The 22,962-nt window shown below is 32.1% G+C and overlaps 1 long non-coding RNA gene across 1 annotated transcript; it reads right to left on the bottom strand.

Moving 5' to 3' along the window:
- Positions 1 to 3,704: 3,704 nt before the first annotated feature.
- LOC143075430 (uncharacterized) lies at positions 3,705 to 10,103 on the bottom strand. Its single transcript, XR_012978311.1, has 3 exons — positions 9,884 to 10,103; positions 9,401 to 9,427; positions 3,705 to 8,330 (listed from the first exon to the last, which is right to left on the bottom strand). It is a non-coding gene; the product is annotated as an uncharacterized LOC143075430 (long non-coding RNA).
- Between the last annotated feature and the right edge of the window lie 12,859 nt (positions 10,104 to 22,962).

Raw genomic sequence — 22,962 nt, 5'->3', positions numbered from 1 at the left:
TGATATCATCCACGACTCATTCCGTACTTACTGTTTGAAGTGGATAAAACGGGAAAAAGCTGACAAAAAATCTTTGGACTCTTTTTTTAATTCAGCAATAAACAATGTTGATATACGTATTCAACATTTTAAAGAACATTTTACTCTAAACAATAACCACAATAAACCTATTTCTCGTATCAAACATAAACGAAAAGAACTAGCCAAGGAATTTGTTTTTGTCACGGCCGATAAAGCTGCTAATAATATTATTGTTGTTTGACGTAAATTTTACATTGAGGTTCTACATAAAGAAATCACAAATTCGACAACATTCCAACTGACTCCATTTTCAGAAAACGACATCTGTAAAAAACATAAACTTTTAGCTACCGCTTTACAAGCAGAACCAAAAACAATGAAAGTCCCAACTATGTATTGGCTTCCGAAACTACACAAAACAACTTACAAATATAGATTTATTTTGTCTTCAAGCCATTGTTCCACTACTACATTATCTATTCTTCTAACCAGTACACTTGGTACAATCAAAAACCTGATAATAAATTGTTCAAATAAGACCTTCGAAAATAGTGGAATTAATTACTTTTTCAGTGTCAAAAACTCGTTGGAAGTACTTGATAAATTGCATGCTTATATTGGTGATTTTGAATCTGTTCAAAGTTTTGATTTTTCTACCCTATATACCACATTGCCTCACATTCTCATTAAGAAAAAAATCACACACCTAATTAAATGGGCATTAAAAAAGTCAGAATGTGAATATATATGTTCAAACTCTTTTAGGTCATTTTTTAGTAGCAATAAACAAAAAAACCGTGTCAATTGGAAATGCTTTGATACTATATCTGCCCTTGAATTTTTACTAGATAACATTTTTGTTCGCTTTGGAGATTGCGTATATCGTCAGGTTATCGGAATTCCAATGGACTGTGCACCACTTATTGCGGACCTGTTTTTGTATTGCTATGAGTTACAATTTATGACAAAAATCAGCAAAGACCCATCGAAACAACATCTGATACACAAATTTAATAATACTTTTAGATATTTGGATGATATTTTAGCTCTCAATAATTACGACTTCAGTATGTATACTAAAGAAATTTATCCTGTTGAACTTACTTTAAATAAAGCTAATACTGACAATGACCACTGCCCTTTCCTCGATCTTGATATATATATCATTAACGGAAAGCTTAATACTAAAATTTATGATAAAAGAGATGATTTCACATTTACTATCATTAATTATTCATTTTTTGATGGTGACGTTCCCTTGTCACCATCTTACGGTGTTTATATATCTCAGCTTGTACGATTCGCTCGTGTATGTAACAATGCTTTAGATTTTAACGAGAGAAATTTATGTATTACTGAAAAATTATTACACCGGGGTTTTCGATATCACAAACTAGTCAAAACATTTACTAAATTTTATCACCGGTATAAGGACATCATTCGTAAATATAGCCCAACATGCAGACTTCTTATACGTTCAGGTATTTTACATCCAATATTTTATGGAAATATTCTTTAAAAAGCACAAAAATGTCAGTATTCACCTCAGAAGCTAACAAAACCTTTAAATAGACTTATTAAGAAGGGATATAGTTACGATACTGTTGTCAGGTCATTAAAGATTGCATATTTTGGCGTTAATATTGATTCACTTACAGGGTCTTTGTATCGGAACTAAACACATTTATTATTAATAAACCAGTTGTTGGCATGACATGGGTTATGTTCTTCTCATACATGTTATGATGGTATGATACTAAACCCCTCACGGAGGATTGTGCCTGATATTCATATGATGAAGACATAATTTTTCAATCAGTTTAATTGAAGTTCGGAGCTGGCATGTCAGTTAACTGCTAGTAGTCTGATGTTATTTATGTATTATTGACATTTTGTTTTTTTTCTTTGGTTACATCTTCTGACATTAGACTCAGACTTCTCTTGAATTGAATTTTAATGGCGTATTGTTATGCGTTTACTTTTCTGCATTGGCTATAGGTATAGGGGGAGGGTTGAGATCTCACAAACATGTTTAACCCCGCCGCATTTTTGCGCCTGTCCCAAGTCAGGAGCCTCTGGCCTTTGTTAGTCTTGTATTATTTTACTTTTTAGTTTCTTGTGTACAATTTGGAGTTTAGTATGGTGTTCATTATCACTGAACCAGTATATATTTGTTTAGGGGCCAGCTGAAGGACGCCTCCGGGTGTGAGAGTTTCTCGTTGCATTGAAGACCTGTTGGTGGCCTTCTGCTGTTGTCTGCTCTGTGGTCGGGTTGTTGTCTCTTTGGCACATTCCCCATTTTCATTCTCAATTTTATTCCACTGCTAAACTGTCTTTTCTACTTACTAGTACAAAAATTCGTAAGAAGTTCTTGATAAATAACATGCTTATATTTGTGATTTAAAATATGTTAAAAGTTTTTATATGTCTGCCCTATGTACTAATTTGCCTCATAATCGTGTTAAGACAAAATTCACACATCTAACTAAATGGGCATTTAAAAAGTCAGAATACCAAAATATTTGTTTTAACTCTTTAAGGTCATTTTTTAGTAACAACAAATAAGAGAACTATGTCAACTGTACCGGCTTTGATACTATGACTGCTCGCTATGGAGATTCCGAAAATCGTCAAATTTATCGGAATTCAAATGGGGACTAACGCGGACCGGTATCTGTATTGTTATGAGTTACAATTTATGACTCAAAATAAGCGAAGACTCATCGAAACAATATCTGATACAAAAATTTAATAATACTTTTAGATATTTGGATGATATATTGGCTCACAATAATGACGACGTCAGTATTTACACTAACGAAATTTATCCTGCTAAACTGGCTTTAAAAAAGCTTATACTAACAATGCATACTGTCCTCTTCTGGATCTTGATATCTTTTTCTTTAACGGGAGGCTGTATACCAACAGTTATGATAAAAGAGATGATTTTTCATTTCCTATTGTTAAGTATCCATTTTTAGATGGTGACGTGCCCTTGTCACCATCTTATGGTGTTGATGTATCCCAAATTGTTCGATTCGCTCGTGTATCATGTGTATGTAACAACGTATTTTATTTAAACGAAATACACCTCTGTACTGCGGAAAAATTTATTAAAATTACGAAGAAAAACCCCAAACCAAATCAGTCAACTGCTATGACAGAAGGATATCCATTGTAAAAAAATATCCCTATATACGTCGCCGATAGTATTTGATACATGCTGAAGTCTGCTAGAAATGACGGTCAATTTTGTAAATGCCCCTTATATCAACATTTTCAAACATTAAAAAAAAAATTAAAAAAATAATAAAGTGTGGTAAAAATTCCATATTAAATTGATTTACTCAAACATAGAATATTTATAAAGATGATATTAATTTGTCAATACCATCTTCAAGGCGCTTACAATGCATAATTTGCAACGTATATAGTGACATGCTTAATATAGTCCTTTGAAAAAAGCAACGCAGGAGTTGTGTATCTATATAAAGTACATAATGCATGCACATGACTATACATTACTAATGAAATTTTATTTCATAGATATAAGTATATGAGGTTTGAGTCCCTATGTTACTTTATTATTATTATTCATGAAACTCGAGTTTCTTCAAAGATTTGCAATCCTTTTTTCATCTGATTTAATATATCTGGAACCTTTATAATAGTAACTAATGATATATGCACTATTCTACACTTTATTACATCATAAGATTTTATATATCTGGAACTTTTATAATAGTAAATTATGATATATGCACTATTCTACACTTCATTACATCATAAGATTTTATATGATATGTCAGTCACTATGTCATAAATTTTCTCTGTACACAAATAAACAGTTATAAATCCGCATTAACTATAGATCAATATTTACAAAACTTTAAAGTAATAGACTATTGTCTTTCTCCATGTGATATTTTCAATTATAACGGAATATCACTACCGCAATATGATTCACGTTTTTGTATTAAGTCCTCCATAAAAATTTCACTTTGGTAAGTCATTAATTTCACCTCCTTCAGAATTGAACATTGAACCGACAGGTAGACCTAGCACTCTTTGATGTATATCATCAAGAATGTGAGATAACCACTTGACCAGGTCTTTGTGTTTATTATGATGCATTAACATCTCCAAGAAAAAATTCAACCAACGGGCTTTTAACTGATTATACAACTCAAGACAGTTTATACTTGTAACATCTAAATAATGCCACATCAAAGCTAAACTCTTCACTTGATTTCGAGTATGTAGATCCCAACAAGTGTGTATCAATGTCGATTGTACATCCAGTTCTTTGTGGTCAACATGTGATAAAATCCACTGTACAACTTTAACATGTCCATTGTTACATGCTCCCTTCAAAAGATTCTTCATGTCTGTATTTCCACAATGACCTTTCTCTAGAAAAAATAGTACTACATGACACGTTCTCGATTTAATAAGATTATTCAGATCACTGAATAAACTACATATTTTATCCCGAAAATTCTGAAACAGACAATCCACAACACATAGGCCTAGTTGAACATCAACTTCCCAATCATCCAACATTTGATAGGCCCATTCGAATGCTTCTGTAATGTCAAACTGTTTATTGTTTACTGTATGTAATACGTATTTCACATGATTTAATTTAGTAAGTCGACAGCAAGCGATTAAAACATCATTGATTGGCATTTGCTCATGGGGAAGATTAAGAAGAATCCATGTCATTAAATTGTCACTGATATCATCCTCTTTACATATTTTTGTCACGATAGAACCTATATCAATTGAAACGTGGTTAATTTCTTTAAAGAACAGATCTAAACAAGCAATTTTCTGATCATCATTATAAGGAATGTACATCAACAGCTTGTCATGTATGTACTGACAGTCTGTGATAGACTGCAATGTACATGCATGGATTATTGCTTCATGTATGTCTAAGCAATGGAATTCTTTTTTAAGTATCTTTATCGTTTTAATTTCACCATCTGTTAAGGCTATGTTGAGAATTTTTTGTTTATCAAATGAACTAGAGCCTTTATTTTCCAATAACCAATTCACAAGATCATAATACTTCTGTTCAAGTGATTTGTACATTATTTCTTCAATATCGTCCGTACTTAGATAAATCAAGTTATTTCCCAATATATCTATAACTAAATTCATTTTGAAATCCATAAAGTCATTCTTTTTTTTCCAAGTGACATCCCCCTCATGACTTATAAGCTTTAAAACACCAGTCTTCAGATCCGAGGGATTCATTAGAGTGACGTCACGAGTCCGATCTATAATTCCAATGATTTGAGTTGTTATTTCTTGCATTTCACAAATTTTATCACACGCAATCGTAAATAAATTTCCTTCGTCGATTCTCAATGATATTTGTTCAAAAGTATGAATAACCCACTTTGCTACATCAATTCTGCATTCTTGACATGCCAATCTGAATAATCGCTTTGCATTAAAAGATATTTGTAACTTGCAGTTTCGATGAATCCACACCAATAACTCAAAGCATTTTCCTTCATAAGCCATTCTTACTATTTCCTCCATTTTTAACTCGCTTTTGCACTTTGCACTTTTCCAGATAGTACTTACTGTTTTCAATATAACAACATAATATCTGGCAGTATAGTATTTAGTAATATATTTTAAGACTCCCATTTTATCTAAATTTACCATTTTATGTTCATCCATTATATATTCTAATATTTCTACTTTCCCCCCAACTAAAGCTGACTCTATAATGATTTCTAAATCCAATATAGTTATGTCAATGTTCTTAACAAACCAGCTCATAATGTTGAAATATCCAGAATGATATGCCTCTTGACATGCATGATTTAGATCAAACTGTTCAAACACGAATTTTTGAAAGATGTATTTTACTATTTTTAACTTATTAATCTCCACATTTGATTTTTCTGATCTAGTCATTCTCCAGAAACCATTTTTCTCGACCTGCATGCATGCTGCGATTAAAGCAGATTGAATGTCTATGATCGTGCTTTTTTCCATTATTAGATTTGCCACATAAAAATGTGCATTCTTGCATGCCAAGATCAATATGTTTGTCTTATTTAAGCATTCTGGTAGGATAGCATCAAAAACATTATCAGGAACATGAGTTTTCTTTAAAATTGAAATAACAATTGGAGTCAAATCTGTTAAAGCAATGTCAATTTTTGGCAAAAGAAAATTAAACAAATCTTTCTTACGACAAAAATCACTTGCTTCAGGAAATCTATATGCACCATCTTTATCGAGCAATAATTCGAGACTGGAGTAGGCATCAAATGTTCTACAACTAGATGCAAGATAAACGACTGTATCCCACAAATTGCATTGGCAAGCCGTTTTTATGATGAAGTCAGAACTAACTACGTTCTGATCTACAAATCTGTTTACCATCCATTCCAACGGCTTATAAGATAATGATGATTCAGTTCCTATCCAATCTTTAGTATAAATCATCTCTAAAAACAAACAAACCTCAAATTGAATCTCGTTGTATTTTGAAAGTAAGTATTCTAATACTGGTTCATTAAATGCTTCATATGCCTTCCAAATGCAAAATGTAAGAAAAATATATGTAGTATCACATCTATCACATGTATCATGATCTTCAAACAAGCCAAATGATGAAAAACCTATACGTGAAAGACTAATGCCTTGATCAAGTAAAACGGGTATTTTGGTTTCTTCTACCATATCCAAGGTGGCTTTAACGAATTGTACATCTTTGTTAGAGCATGTATCATATAAAGATGATATTAGCTCAGCTTTTATGTTATCAAGAGTGCAAAAATCATTACTCGTTTTGAGTATTTGTTTAAGCTCCTGCAATATAAAGTTAAACATCTCAAATGTGGTTTTTCTTTTGTCCACTGACGTACTAAGCAAAGTAGTGAGGAAACATTGCTTGCTTTTCAGATGTACAGCAAGTTGATTCGATCGACCAGATTTCGACATATTTTCAGTATACTTATCTTTGTAATCTTCCTTTTCAAAAGCTTCTAGTAAATAAGGCAGCAGTAATAGTCCGTCTTCTTGGAATATTTCAGTATCATATAAGGCCTTTACAAAATCATATACAACTTTGTTATCACTGACATATGCCATATATATATCTACTAATCTATATGCCAATGGTTCATAACTGTAAGTTGAAATTTTCAATACAACCTCTCCTTCCTTTTCTTGGTATGAAACTGGTTTTATCATGTTGAGAAAAAATGAACAGCTGAGTAAAGATATGATCTTATTTATATTTTCTTCATCAATTTGCGCAAAAGATAAGATAACACTTTCGAGTAGCCTCTGATGGTGGATTTTGTAAATCTGGTTATTTTTAATAATTACTAAATAGCTTCCTTTAAGTTCTTTCACGGCATCCGATATGTGATATCTTTTCAAATTGATCGTCTGTCCGTATATTGCATCAATCATTTTCTTAACCTCTGAAACATTTGAGCTATCATCAAGGTTGATACTGTTTTCGTTAATTGCTATGTAGACTAAAATAGCATACCATATCATGAATTTTCGTTCATCCTCACCCTTACATCTTATATGATTTATATCTTCCAATATGGCCTCTGTTGGCCTGTCAAAAAACTTGCATCCTAGCTGGAAATATGTTTCATTATGGACAAACTGATAAATTGCTAATGGAAACCCTTCAACTGGATTCCCCATTATAATACCCGAAACTTCATTCCAATCTAACATTATAACACCTTTGGAGTTCACAAAAAACCCATGTTTTTCTATATAGTTTGATTGGCGAACTGTTTTCATGTATTTGACGAGAATACCTTTTTTCTCAAAATAATCAAGTGTATAATTGTCTGAGCTAAGATCAATAAACTCAAACTTAAATAGCCTATGCTTTTCAAACACTTCTTGACATTGACGTTTGACTGTATCTCTTATTGTTATGATGACTTTGATATTACCTTTACATGCATATGCATAGATCTTGTCTAGAATTGGGATATCTTTCTCTCTATTATAAATACAATTTGTCTCCCCGAAAATATCATCAAGTAAAATAATTGAGTGTTCTTCTCTACAGATGATAGTTCCCCATTCTGCCAATGTATTTAGCTTCAAGTATTTGTATGAATTGTTTTCAGAACAAACTATTTGAAGAATATGACGACTTATTCGACTTTTTCCTGTACCTGCATGCCCAGTAATTAATAAGACTCCATTTTGTTTCAGCAACAACAAGCCATCTTTCACTGCTTTTGTCATAACAAATGTATCCTCTTTTAGATCTCCCTCGATAAGGGCTTTAGTATCATCTACAATAATGTGGAAATAATAAAAAAAAATGTTTGTTATGGAAACACAATACATCAATCAAATGAAAAATACTCCAAAATAGTACAATGTATTTCCTCTCTTAAGATTTTTAATGAGAAAACAGTCTGTATCTACATAGTTTTCAGAACAATGTGTGAATGATTTACAAGCTAAAAAATGTGAACAGTGGTCATTAGTCACTCAATTCTGCGAGAAATTCACAGGAAAACAGCATGTAAGTCCAGAATAAATTTCTCTACAAATGATGTTTTTTTTTATAAAATCAAAGAAATAACACATGTTTAACTTATGTCTTAATGGTAGTCATATATTTTTTTTTTTGTTGATAGAGGACAAAATTGATACTCAGCTCAATATTTAAAAATAATCATTTTAAAATTTGGCTAAAATTTATCCTGCTGAGTCACACGCGAAGATTTGTAAATAAATACGGAATGGAACTTAGAAGATGCACCTGCTTGTATGTAACATGTATAACGTTAGAAAAGAACATAACTCAAGAACAGTAAAAGTGACGCCACCCAAGCAAATACGAGCTTTATTGACTTTTGTGGTAATATGCATTGATAAAACACACTTTTGTTAAGGCCAGCTGAAGCACGCCTCCGCTGTTTCCTGCTCTTTGTCGGTTTGTTGTCTCTTTTACACACTCCACATTTCCATTCTCAATTTTATTGTGTATAAGTTTTTTAACATTTGATTGAGGCATACTTAAGTAAGACAACGGAAACGGAAAATCATTCATTTTATCCATTAGCAAAGGTTAAAGGCGCCACCCAAATTTGAACTTGATCCGTGTTTTGTTGTAATATACATTGTGTATAACTTTATAAGTTACAAGTTTATTCATATTTGGTTGAGTCAAACAAAAGATACATAATGGACATTCAAATTCATACATACGTCGAACAAAACGACCCCAACCAAAACCTTGGAGCGATCACACGTGCTCCTAAAAAACATGTTTGTTGTAATGGGGCTCACAAAATAACTAAAAAATACTGTAAACCTTTCAAAATAATAATTGATAATATAAGTTAATAATTACCCTCTAGTCTTTCTTGTTTTTCTCCAACTGAAAAATAAACAACTGTTATATTTACAATGAATATTGTTGAACACAAAACCTTGATTGAATTCTCAACTTTTCTATAAAGAAGATTTCCTTCTCTAAATAGAAACATACCACAATCACGTATATGCCATATATATATATACTATGATGTCAAAATTTCAAACTTAATGATTTGCTACACAAAGGGTTATGTCAAGTTTAAAAACTTTACTGATAGAGCATGTCCACTGTATATAAGTGATATGATGGTGACAGAATACTGGCTTATTCATTGTACTTAGCCAAAAGATATAACATAAAAAGAGCGTCATTTTCATATTTGCTTATATGATGCTATTAGTATGGTCATTGTGAAACTTTTACTTTATTTTCTCTTTTTTAATGTTTTGGAATGATCCATTTTTCTAATCGTTAAAACAAAGAAAAAAAATCAAATTGAAAACTTGACCAAATTACCTGATGCGACACCAGTATCATGCTGTTTCCTCTTCATAATGTCAATATCTTTTACGCATGTTGCTATCTGTGCATCATGTTCTGCCATCTGTTCACCTTGCTCCATTATCTGTTCATCATGGTTTGCCAACTGATCATCATATACTGCAATCTTTTCTCCCTGTTCTGCAAACTGTCCATTAAGTTTTGCCAACTGTTCACCATGTATTGTTATATGTTCATCATGTTTTGCAAACTGTTCACCGTGTATTGTTATTTGTTCATCATGTTTTGCCAACTGTTCACCATGTATTGTTATCTGTTCATCATGTTTTGCCAACTGTTCACCATGTATTGTTATCTGTTCATCATGTTTTGCCAACTTTCCATCATGTTTTGCAAACTGTTCACCGTGTATTGTTATTTGTTCATCATGTTTTGCCAACTGTTCACCATGTATTGTTATCTGTTCATCATGTTTTGCCATCTGTCCATCATGATTAGCCAACTGTATATCATGTTTTGCCATATCTTCACCTTGAAGTGCAATCTGATCATCAAATTCTTTTATCTTTTTATCATGTTTGCAATCTAGTCCCACTAAATGCTTTGTCAATTTTTCAATTTGGTTCTGTCTGTCCAATGCATTTGCCTGTATTCCTTCCATTATATGACCCATCTTCTCTATTTCTTTCGAACATGCTTCTATCTCCTCTTGACATTTGTCTATAGTTTCTTTGTGATCAGAAAGTTCATAAGCAAGCTTCAGTGCCTCACCTTCTCCTTGCTGTAGAGAATCATGAAGCCGCTCAATCTTATTTTCATGTTCCATTTTAATGTTCTTTTGATTGTCGATGTCTACCTGAAGGTTAGATATCTTTTCTGCATGTTCTGCAACATTATGCTCACAAACTCTTACCATGTTTAACATCTCTGTTAGTGATTTGTCTAAAACAATGTGTTGTGTCGACTGAGCTTCCTTCAGCAGTGTTTTCCCACCAAGACGTTCAATAGCCTGTATAAAAAGATAAAAATGTTTGTGTGTCTATACAATATATGTTCCATATGTCAAGCTCTAGGTATACTGTAGTCTATAACAAATATGAATAATTCTAACTTTAACAACCAAAGATCGCCCAATCAAACTTTTTATGATAAAATTATACCTAAAATATCAAATCAATATCTTCAAGCACGAAGAACAAAATTGTTGAAAACTGGTTCGCTGTTTGTAGGGGACTAAAAACATACATAATGTGTTACAGTGGTGTAATAAATAAAAGCAACAGTAGTATACCGCTGTTCAAAACTCAAAAATCGATTGAGAAAAAAACAAATACGGGTTACAAACTAAAACTGAGGGAAACGCATCAAATATAAGAGGAAATCAGCTACACAAAAAAACACAACAATAAAATGTAACGTACACAGAAACGAACTATAATATAACAATGGCCATTTTCCTGACTTGGTAAAGGACATTTTAAGAAAAAAATGGTGGGTTGAACCTGGTTTTGTGGCATGCCAAACCTCCCGCTTTTTTGGCAATGTTAAATATAACAATAAAACGACAACATTACATGACAGGACTACAATACAAATAAATGGGATAACATATAGGACAAAGAAACACACGAGTAATAGCTAACAACAGGTACCAGGTTTAAAATTTAATACGCCAGACGTGCGTTACGTCCGCACAAGACTAACCAGTGACGCCCAGATGAAAAAGTTTCAAAAAGCTCTGCCAATGCGGCAGGTTTTTTTGCCTGGGATAAGAACATCCTTATTATTTAGAATAATTTTTACTTTTGCAAACAGTAAATTTTATAAAATGACTACTAGTATATAATAGATATACATGATAAAACCGAAGTGGGAACTAACTACAGAATAAAAACTGATACATTTCATAAAACAACCTAATCCAGCACATAAAATACACAGACGAGTTAGCCAAAGCCTCAACGCACAAAGTGACGTCAAATTTGAAATTCTAAAAAAACACACCAAGTGACGTCATTTTTGAATTTCTTAAAACATTTCCCAAAAATAAGATAGAATTAAAATTGATTCAAGATTAGATTTGTAATAATGCTATTACATTTATTAATAACAATGAAAATGACATGACTTATTAATATCAAATTGCGGTAGTAATTAGATGATTAATTGTATTATCTTGCTATGTCAGTTTTTCTTCTTAATCACACTGTAAACCAAATATATCGTATAAATTTCGCTTAACCAAACTAAAATCTAATAAATGAAGGGGGTGATTATTTTATCTTTATCACGACACACACATATAACAGAAAAGACGTTGAGACATTTGACAAAATCCGATGAAAATAATAAATATAACATCAAAACTAAATACATGCATTTGGGATAGAAAAGTACCGTGATACGTCTTATAGTAATGCGAATTCACACTAAGTAAAACAGTCACAATCGAAAATAAGTCACGTTCGGTAATTAAAGGATCAGACGACGTAAACATGAAGGCAAAGTGTCAGAAAAATAACAAAGATCTAACTTCATTAGAAATGTCTTATCAAATAACTTGATAGGATATTATTGTAACAAAAATGATCTGTATACGTACACCTTCAAGATCTCCCCAGTACTGAGTGAAATCTGCTGGAGACAATTTCCCAACCTCGCTATGAGCTAGCTTGTTCCGGTACCATTTAACTCTTGCGAGGTCTGCACCTGTACTGGTATCACCTGGTTGTGGTATGTTATCCCATCCTGTTATAGGGGGACACTCGCGTGGTGTCATGTTACGTAAAAGGCAAACTATTAGTGTTGTATCAAAGTCTTCTGATCTAACATTACTACCTGTAACAGATATAATAATAATACATAATGTATTATCAAAAACAAAACCTTTAATTGCTATACATTACTCTATTTTTCTGTTGAATAAACATAAATTGGATATGTACATCAGGTATTTGATTATTCTACAGACATTTCATAAAGGGCTACAGGTGCCTATTCTACCATCTTTAAATTTTTACTTTTATATCTACAAAAAAATCACTTTTAACTACTAAAAATGAATATGTCATTTTACATCGAATAGGTCCAATCAAGGTGGTACCAAAAACCTTGACTAAAATTAATTTGTCTCATTTGAATTTTCATAAAACTTTGACAAAATACACAATTTGCCCCGTTGACAAAAATATAAACTGTAGAAAAACGGTAACACTCATATGATGATGGCGCCATACAAAAATACTGGAAACATAACATATCTACTTGTTGAAAGAGACAAGAGCATTTCATGGCCCTGTTTTATTTAAAAAAAAACCAAAGGGAACATGTGTAGTTGACCATATTTACCTAAAAAAAACGTATATCAGACACCCATAAAAACAAACAAAAATATAATACATCAGGCACTGTTGAATAAACAAAAACATGATCACAAAAATGTGTCTATTGAAAAGGTTTAGACCACCTGGTCATTTTGCAAAGTTTTAACTTTGAATACATTCAACTTTTCTTAAAATTGAAGATAAAAGTGATTACTTTAACACTGTTTAATACAAAAACAAAAATAATTTTAAAATGTGAGAATAATAGCTGATAGATAATAAGCATAAACAGGGAAATCTCTACAGATGACACTTGTGAAGCAGGGTTAGCTAATCATCCCGTCTGAGTTTCGTATCAACTGAGATTACTTCCAGTTTATGTTATGTTATTAGAATAATAAAATTACATGTATGTTTCAGAAGAAATTTTGATTGGATAACAACGCAATGGGTCATAACAAAATTCACCTTCATATCTAAATGAAGCTTAACATTGATCATGTTCATGATGACATGTGCTATCATAAACAAGGACACTGGAAAATATATATGGAACGTCACAGTTGTCTTATGTAAAACTCTGATATTACGTAATGTTGTTCTATTTTTACTTGATGATAGTTTGTCTCAACATAATATGGTTTTGACATTGCGTAATGATGTTTTGATATAACTCAATATGGAATAGTCAATACATAATGATATTTCGATATTACTAGTTATCAAAGGTACCAGGATTATAATTTATTACGCCAGACGCGCGTTTCGTCTTCAAAGACTCATCAGTGACGCTCATATCAAAATATTTATAAGGCAAACAAGTACAAAGTTGAAGAGCATTGAGGATCCAAATTCCAAAAAGTTGTGCCAAATACGGCTAAGGTAATCTATGCCTGGGATAAGAAAATCCTTAGTTTTACATGATATGGTTTCGTATTGATTTGATATAGTTTTGTCATTACTTAATATGGCTCTGTCATTACTCGATGGGGTTTCACCATTACTTAATGTGGTTATGTCATTAGACAATGTGGTTTTAACATTACTTGATGTGTATGTGACATAACGTAATGTAGTTGTTTGATAACATGATGTGGTTTTGTTATTTCGTAATGATGATTTGCCAATTCTTTGTAGGGTTTAACATTACGTAATGATGTTTCAAAATTTGACGGTTATACACTGCATGCTGTGTTTGTTTCAGTATTTGATATCATTCTTTGATGTGGTTTTCCCATTACTACAACGAGGTAAAACCACGTGACCATTTTGGAAAAAATATGTTCTATTTTTAAGACGATTTTGTAATGCGCTGTTTTTAAGCAATAATCATTAATCGTTTTTGAGATACGGCGCTACATGTGAAAAACCTCTCCCCCTTTTCTTTTAACAAAATACTCAACAACTCAAAAATAAAATTTTGAATCATCACCAAAAAGTTTACCAAAAAGTATACAGATCTTAAGATTAATATAACTGTAAAGTTTTAAGCAATAATCATAAATTGTTTTTAGAGATACCGCGCGACCTGTGAAAAAAAAACACACACCTGTTTTAGTTACTAAGTCTCGTAACTCAAAAAGTTTTAATCTTAGTTTCACCAAAAAGAAAACTGATCGTTTGACCATCCTTAGAAACAACTATGTTAAGTTTCATGTAATTTGGATAAATCGTTCTCAAATTACGGTGCGACAAGTTTACGCCGGACAGATAGACGGACAGACGGACAGACGATATTGTATACCATGATACGTCCCATCAAAATTTTGACAGGCGTATAAAAACAAATGTGACACACATGAAACAATTACAACAATTGAACTACAGGTTCCTGGCTTGGGCAGGCCTTTGCGGAAAGTGCACGCGGCGGAGTTTAACATGTATGTAAGCGCTAATCCCGATCCTAACCTAGTGTATCATAGCACAGCATAAGAAGAAAATATAAAGAATGTTTTGATTGGCTCAACTAAATAGATCAGTATGGCTGGGTTACATAAATCCATCAGCGTTATCTCGGGTGCTTTTGAAGGGTAAGCGGATTCTGCTTAACTTGTGGGACCCGTCGTGTTATTCGTGAAAGTAAAAACACAGTGATTTGGTTTCATTTGGTAGTTTACATTCGAAGAAAAGATGACGGGATTGTGGTTACGACAACTGGAACCCATTCGTCGTCACCTGTGAAACAGATATTTTAAAAAGGTTTTTTTCTCAATTAGGTCGTGGTATATCAGAAACTGCAATTAATAAAAAAAAAATAATATTCATAAAAATCCTTAGAATTGTATACAAATATATCATGCTTCCAAGGGGTATTTGCCAAAAATACCGGTTAAGAGGTACAAATTTCCAGAGCCGTTAGGCGAGGGAAATTTGATTACCTCGAAACCGGTATTTTTGGCAAATACCCCTTGTAAGCATGATATAATTGTTTAATTCCACCGAATGTTCCACCTCAGAAATTAAAGTTTATTACAATCAGGAATCATATGAAATTTCGACTTGAATGTATAATTTTTGTATACACTGCAGCTGTGCTATTTGCGCAGTCAAATTGCATTGACCGTATAATCATTTCTTATCATTTTTTATGTATAGTCACTGACTGTATGTATGTCTCCCTTTTTATGATAATACGCTGGTTCTCGGCTGACTACTACACTTTGTTCATCAGTTTCAGTGAAGCGTAATACAAGTGGATTCCAGTTTTATATGACCGGTTGACAATTCTCCTTTGAGTTTTATTTATGACGTCATTCCCGGAATTTTTCAATAATGATGCTTTTTATCCTAAATATTTCATCTGGAACCATATATTTAGAATGACCATGAATTTGTCATATTAGAAAAGAAATAATTCATTGAGTTATTTTTAGACACGGTATTCCCCATCTGCCATGGTATTTGCTATAGGGTATTTCCCATCTGCCATGGTATTTGCTAGCAAATACCCCGGCATATGGAAGTCCCTAATGGCAAATACCCCGGCAGAGAAAAGAAAATCTCAATATATAGAAATTGGTGAAAAATACCATGGTTCTTATCCAATCAAAATACAGCATTATTACATAAGGTGGCATTACATTGAATATTACCGAATTAAACTATTTTGACATGATAAATTTGTAAACCTCCATGAATTGTTATAAAACTTGAATAGGAGTTATTCTTCAAGACCAAGATAAAGCAGTGTTCCTTGGAATCATTTACTAATTTATTATAATACTGCTTCCATTTTAGAACTACGGAAAAACCGGCAAGTGGTTTTGGGATATCCCCCTTATGTCCGAATTACTATAAATGTTTAAATACTTTTTTTCTTTATTTTGTCTTTCGTTCCCCTTTCTCATACCAAATAACTATGAACAACAACTTGAACTTTAGTTTGAACTTTAACTTGATGAATAGCGGTACTCATCCAAAGCGCATTACAAAATCGTCTTTAAAATAGAACATATTTAATCCAAAATAGTCACGTGGTTTTACCTCGTAATAGTAAAGGGAAAATAATATCAAAGAATGACATGACCACATCAAATACTGAATCAAACACATCATGTAGTGTAAAATCGTCAAATTTTAAAACATCATTACGTAATGTTAAAGCCATATAAAGAATTGACAAATCATCATTACGAAATAACAAAACCACATCATGTAATGAAACAACTACATTACGTTATGTCACATACACATCAAGTAATGTTAACACCACATTGTCTTATGACATAAATTAACCACATTAAGTAATGGTGAAACAACATCGAGTAATGACAGAACCATATTAAGTAATGACAAAACTATATCAAATCAATACGTAACCATATCATGTAATATCGAAAGATCATTTTGTAATGACTATTTCATATTGAGTTATATCAAAACATCATTACGTAATGTCAAATCCATATTATGTAAAGACAAACTATCGTCAAGTAATAATAGAACAACATAACGTAATATCAGAGTTCCACATAAGACAGCTGTGGCGTTCCATAAATATACAATATATATTTTTTGCAACTTACCGGTACTAGGATATAAAGTTTGCAGTTGTAGTTTTGTTATAAACCGAAGTCCGTTCAAGGTTACTGATGTAGAAGCCTTTCCAAGCTCTCCTGCAAGTCCAGAAGGTGGATGAACAAAATCAAAATATATCCTGACAGCCTTGGAAGCAACTTTCAAATTAAGGTAGTAAAATCTGAGAAAGTTTGACTCTTCTATTGATAACTGACTTATGTTGGTTCCTCCAGATGCCATAGTTTCTTAACCTATGGTTATCAGTTTGACCTGTTGATAATAGTTTACTTCAACGGTTGCAGTACTGTCATTTAAAAGAACTGAAGCCAAACCAAAACCTAGTTTAAAACTTCGTCCTGTCTTTTTAACCTGCGAAATAAAATAACTAAAATTATATGATAGGTAACTAACAGTTTGAGGAACAAGAATACATATGCTGTCTTGCTCAGCTTATCCATTTGAATTATATTTCACCATACTTCTATATTGTTGTCTGTTAAATCAACTAGGTTGTACCTTTACTCATAATTTGAAATTTAAATTATTTGCAAGGATATATGACATAAAAGTATTCTCTTACTCATAATAAACAACTACATTTTTGTATATCTTTTGACAAAACAAAAATGCATCTTCTAAATCAGTCATTGAATGGAAATACACATTCTTTATAAAAAAAATATTTTTAGATTCAGAAAGGCTAACAATTTCATAGGAGAGGATTTCGCCAGGAAGACATAAAAGACTTAAAATATTTTGGGGAACATTCATCATGGACGGTATTTTATAGTGAAATATTGTCCAGAAGGAGAACACAACATTTCATAGACAAGAACACTATTTCATTATAAAATTGTGGCCTTGGACAAATATTTGGTATGACATTTTGTTCAACCGACAATATTCATAGGGTACATCATTTTATGTTTCACATAAACTCATTTTGCTCACAAGGCTTATATGTTCTTACTTGGACGAATTCAACATTTCATAAGAGATCGAGAAAAATTTTCAACATTAAAGGCAATTTCAATTGACTGGACTGTAAGCATTTAGAGAACATAGTTTATGAACAGTTGTCAAACATAAGTCACTGATCAAGTTGTAGCTTGTATTTAATCTCTCTGTTTTCATAAAACAATAAATGGAGAATATCTCCATAGGACACAGATGATAACCCCGCTTGCATATAACGTTATAAAGGGCCATAATTTCAGAACTGTAAAAGTGAAGCTACCCAAATGTGTACTTGTTCAGAGTTTTGTGGTTATAAGCATTGTTAAAAGTTTCATAACATTAAGATGAGGTTAACTTAGGTTAGAGAACAAAAACAAAAAAATTAGCAACCTATTGATTGCTGTTATTTTACAATCCAAGATAGTTGAACAAATATTTTCCCAGTGAGATAATTTAATGTTTATATATATATATCACCTATTAATGTTAAGATAAAATGAAATAAGTAACACAATTTTAATTTTGCCATTTCAACTATTAGTATCCTTCATTGATATTTATAGAATGAAATCAATCGTTCTCATGAGCACTGGTAATCATTCCGTAAATTTGGGAATACTTTCCACCATGCCAAATTTTGGACCAATGTCTTAAAAAAATAAAAGCCAACTGAAGTAATACCTCTGTTAATAGATCTGAAAACCACTTTTATATTTTGCTGTGTATATGGTTTGTTTAGATAGGCCATGTCTTAATGAAGGAACCAGCAAACATCGCTAAAGAGTCATTGATATGGACTCCAACTTGCAAGAGGAAAAGGAGAAGACCAAAAGAAACATGGAGAAGAACAGTGGACAGCGAGATGAAGGAGCTTGGGATGTCATGGCGAGAAGTAAAGAAGAAAACACAAGACAAAGTATTATGGAGAGAGCTGGTGTCAGCCTAATGTGCATCAAAGCACGAAGAGGATTAGGTAAGGTAGTAAATATTGCTTGTATTATTATAGTATGTAACGCAAGGATGTTAAATATATTAAAATTGTTTTTTTAAAGTCTTAAGACAACTGGTTTCTCTTGTGTGTCTCTTTTTAACACCAAGGAATAAGGCAAAGAGATCGTATCACTAGTTTAACACTGTCACATGATCATAGGACTCTTTCAAAATACGACTGGCGTTAAAATTTAATTGTGACGTCACTATCATGCTCAGGCTATGTCATATTTGAAAGACAAAATGGCTGTTTCGTTATAGGAATACGTCACAGAAAAAAAAATCAAAATGGCATTTAAAAAGATCAAGTGTCTAACATGTCACTCTAATATTTTTGCTAGTTCCGGTTATTTAATTTTGCATGTTGTCAGCTCTATGAACATATAAATAACCTCTTAATTCCTTCTTTTGTTTTCATTTTCTGTCTTCTTTTGTCCATGTATTATTTCCGGTTGATCAATGATCGATAACCTCAAATGGAAAGTCCTACTTTCTCTTTCACACTTGTACTGTTTTGTTAGAGTATAAATCTCCGTATTCATCGGTGCACTCCTTTCATACAGATGCAGAAATATTAATTTCTAAATTTCTTTAAACAGTATTAGACAAAGCACTCAATTATCAATTTTTACTTTTATGCTGGAGTTTACAAATAAGTGTAATTTTCTACACAAATAAAAACATAGATATTCTGATATCCCATCATATGTTTTTCTTATAAACTAATCAAGGCGCACTTCAAATCGGGAGCATATACATTACAATGTTATTATCTATAGTAGAACTATCAACTAATTAAAAAGTACGTCACATACGGTTGCAAAAGGGTAAAAATTATGTCCTTGAATTCGTTAGTTGTAGAAAATTACTAGTAATCCGTCACTTCATTGCTGTAAAAAGTCTGAGTCATGAAAATATATCTTGTATTGAGTGTTTCGAAGAATCGTTCATTCTTTTTTTGGAGTTTCTATAAAATTTTGTGAGAAGTTGAGGTTACATGGCAAATATACACATGTCTCTGTCTCTTTTGAAGCTTGTCCATTGGTTTCGGAGGATGCATGTATATACATGATATATATAGACTTCTTTAGCGCCTCTACTTATTGTAAACAGTTGGCTGTAGTGAACCAGCTTCGCTTGTCAAGAGTCATATATGGTTATATTTATAAATTAACAGTTTACAAAATTTTAAAGTTTTGAAATACTAACTTAAAGGCTTTCCTACCTCAGGAATAGATTACCTTAACTGTATTTGGCAAACGTTTTAGGAATTTTGGTCCTCAATGCTCTTCAACTTCGTACTTTGTTTGGCCTTTTTTTTACGTTTTTGAATTCGAGTGTCACTGATGAGTCTTTTGTAGACGAAACGCGCGTCTTGCGTATATAAAAAAAATAATCCTGGTATTTATAATGAGTTTATAATTAGTACATTGCTGTGTCATCTACATGATCTAACGGTAGATAAAAGTCACGCCCGATTCGGCTACTCATCCTTCTTTACCAATGGAAGCACTTTATTTTTTTTCTATAATGTAATTCAAATTCAGTGGTTAGCTAAAGCGTGAAAAATTATAATCAAGGTATATTAAACAATTAAACTTTTGAAAAGTACTTTTTTTCTGTATGACTTTTACATCAATTTCTTTCGTTGTTTTATTTGTTAGTGCATTGAAATCATGTTTTCATACAACTATTCTGTTTAAAAAAATTTTCTACCCTTTTTCAACCTGATGTGACGAAATATGATTTGTTGGTATTACACCAATTAATATTAACATTTTAATTGATATACCCCCTTTTCTTTCAAAGGGCGCCTATTGGTTAATACTAAAAGTTATCTGTATTTTACAGCATATGATTGGATAGTACAGTAATTAAAATATAAGTATAGTGTATAAAATTATCTATAATATGTAAACTCCTGCATAGAAAGCAAAACTTAATCAGCGCGTTGTCTAATACTGTATAAAGAAACTAAGAATGTCTCATTCAGAAAATTTAAACAATTACAAAAACATGTCTATATAACTTTTGTGTCTGCATCTGTATGGATCGAAGAGTGCACCGATGAAAACGGAGGTTTATACTACAATAAAACAGTACAAAAGTGGAAGAGGAAGCAGGAAATTCTATTTTAGATTACCGTTCATGATCAACAGAAACTAATAAGTCATGGACAAAAGAAGGCGAAAAATGAAAACAAAAGAAACATTTTAGAGGTTATTTATGTTTTCATAGAGCAACACCATGCATGAATAAATACCCGGAACTATCAAAATCTATTAGACACACTATTTTTGTAAATTCTACATGTATTTTGATTTTTTCCTGTGACGCATTCCTTCAACCAAACAAAGACTGTTGTCATTCCAATAAATTACGGTCTGAATGTGATTGTGACGTCACATTTGAAATTAAAACGTCAGCTGTATTTTGAACAATTCCGAAAATCATTTGTGCTATACTTTTTCTTTGTCTTACTATGATTTTAGAAAGATACGCAAGAGAAACGAGTGGTCTATGGACTTTACAAAACAAACGTTATGTTTTCGACATAATTGTATTCCACACTATAATACACACCAAATACAGGTAACTATTAAAGTGGTATTTACACAAAGATATTCCCGATGTTTGCATATTTTTCATGATGACGTTTGGTCTAAAATTTGGGATAGTGGAAAAATATTCCCAAATTTAGAAATGATTACCAGTGCACATGAAAACGATCTATTGCATCCTTCAATGTTAACAAAGGATAGAAATGGTGAACCAACGATACATAAAAAAACCATTAACATGATGCATAATTTATTGTATTCTGTCCTAACATTAGGCGATATACATATATTTGCCTTTAAATATCGGAATGGTGCTTTGAAACATCTAGCTTTCTATTATGAATTTGGAAAAACTTGTTTACCAATCTTGGAATGTAAGAGACAATAACAATCAAAACCAAGGAGTAAACAAAGACTCACAAAACCAAAGGACGTTTACATCAACAGTCATAAATAATTATTAAGAAACAACACGAACTCCACTAAAAACCGGGAGTGAAATCAGGTGCTCCGGAAGGGTAAGCATTTCCTACACCGTATACGTCATCCGTCGTGTTATTTCTTTGTTCAGTTCGGTAATGATTGAAGGTTATTATGACTGAGGAAGAATATAAGATATGATTTCTGACACGCTTTTGTCATAATGGCCATGATAGATGGATAGAAACTTAAATAAGAAAAAAATAATCAGCAAGACAAGAACGTTACAGACAATAGAGATGAAATTTTCTGATGACTCCTTATTGGAGTTATTGCCCGTTATGGTTATTTTTTTACCATTCATTTTGTGGTTTGCCGTACATGATAAACATTATAATGGATGAATAGAATATTTAAATAACAAAAATGATCAGCAAGGCAAGATAAAAAAAAAACAATTCAAAACTTGCTGATATAGTTAATGACATTTACTCTTAATAGGAGTGATTGCCCTTAAATAATAATTCATGTACCATCTTTTGTTTGCGTTAAGAAAACCTTAAGAAAAAAATTGTCCGTAATCCCAATCTGTCGTGTAGGACCAAAAAAATCAGATTCGGTTGTCTGGGAAATATGACCGTGAATAACAGAGTGGAACTAAATAGACAAAGAGCTCAACAATATAAGGTCACCAAAAATGTAATTTTTGTCATGAATTGCAATAGAATTATTCTTTTCTTTTAACTTGTCTTCTATGTTAAAGAGAGTTCGTTGTTGGTTATTTACATAGACCAAGTGAGTCTCAAAGGCTATTTCGACCCTCTAA

Source organism: Mytilus galloprovincialis, chromosome 5, assembly GCF_965363235.1.
Source record: "Mytilus galloprovincialis chromosome 5, xbMytGall1.hap1.1, whole genome shotgun sequence".
In the NCBI taxonomy this organism is placed as follows: domain Eukaryota; kingdom Metazoa; phylum Mollusca; class Bivalvia; order Mytilida; family Mytilidae; genus Mytilus; species Mytilus galloprovincialis.
The sequence above is the reverse complement of the archived record's forward strand: the minus strand, read 5'-3'. Positions and strand labels throughout refer to the sequence as shown.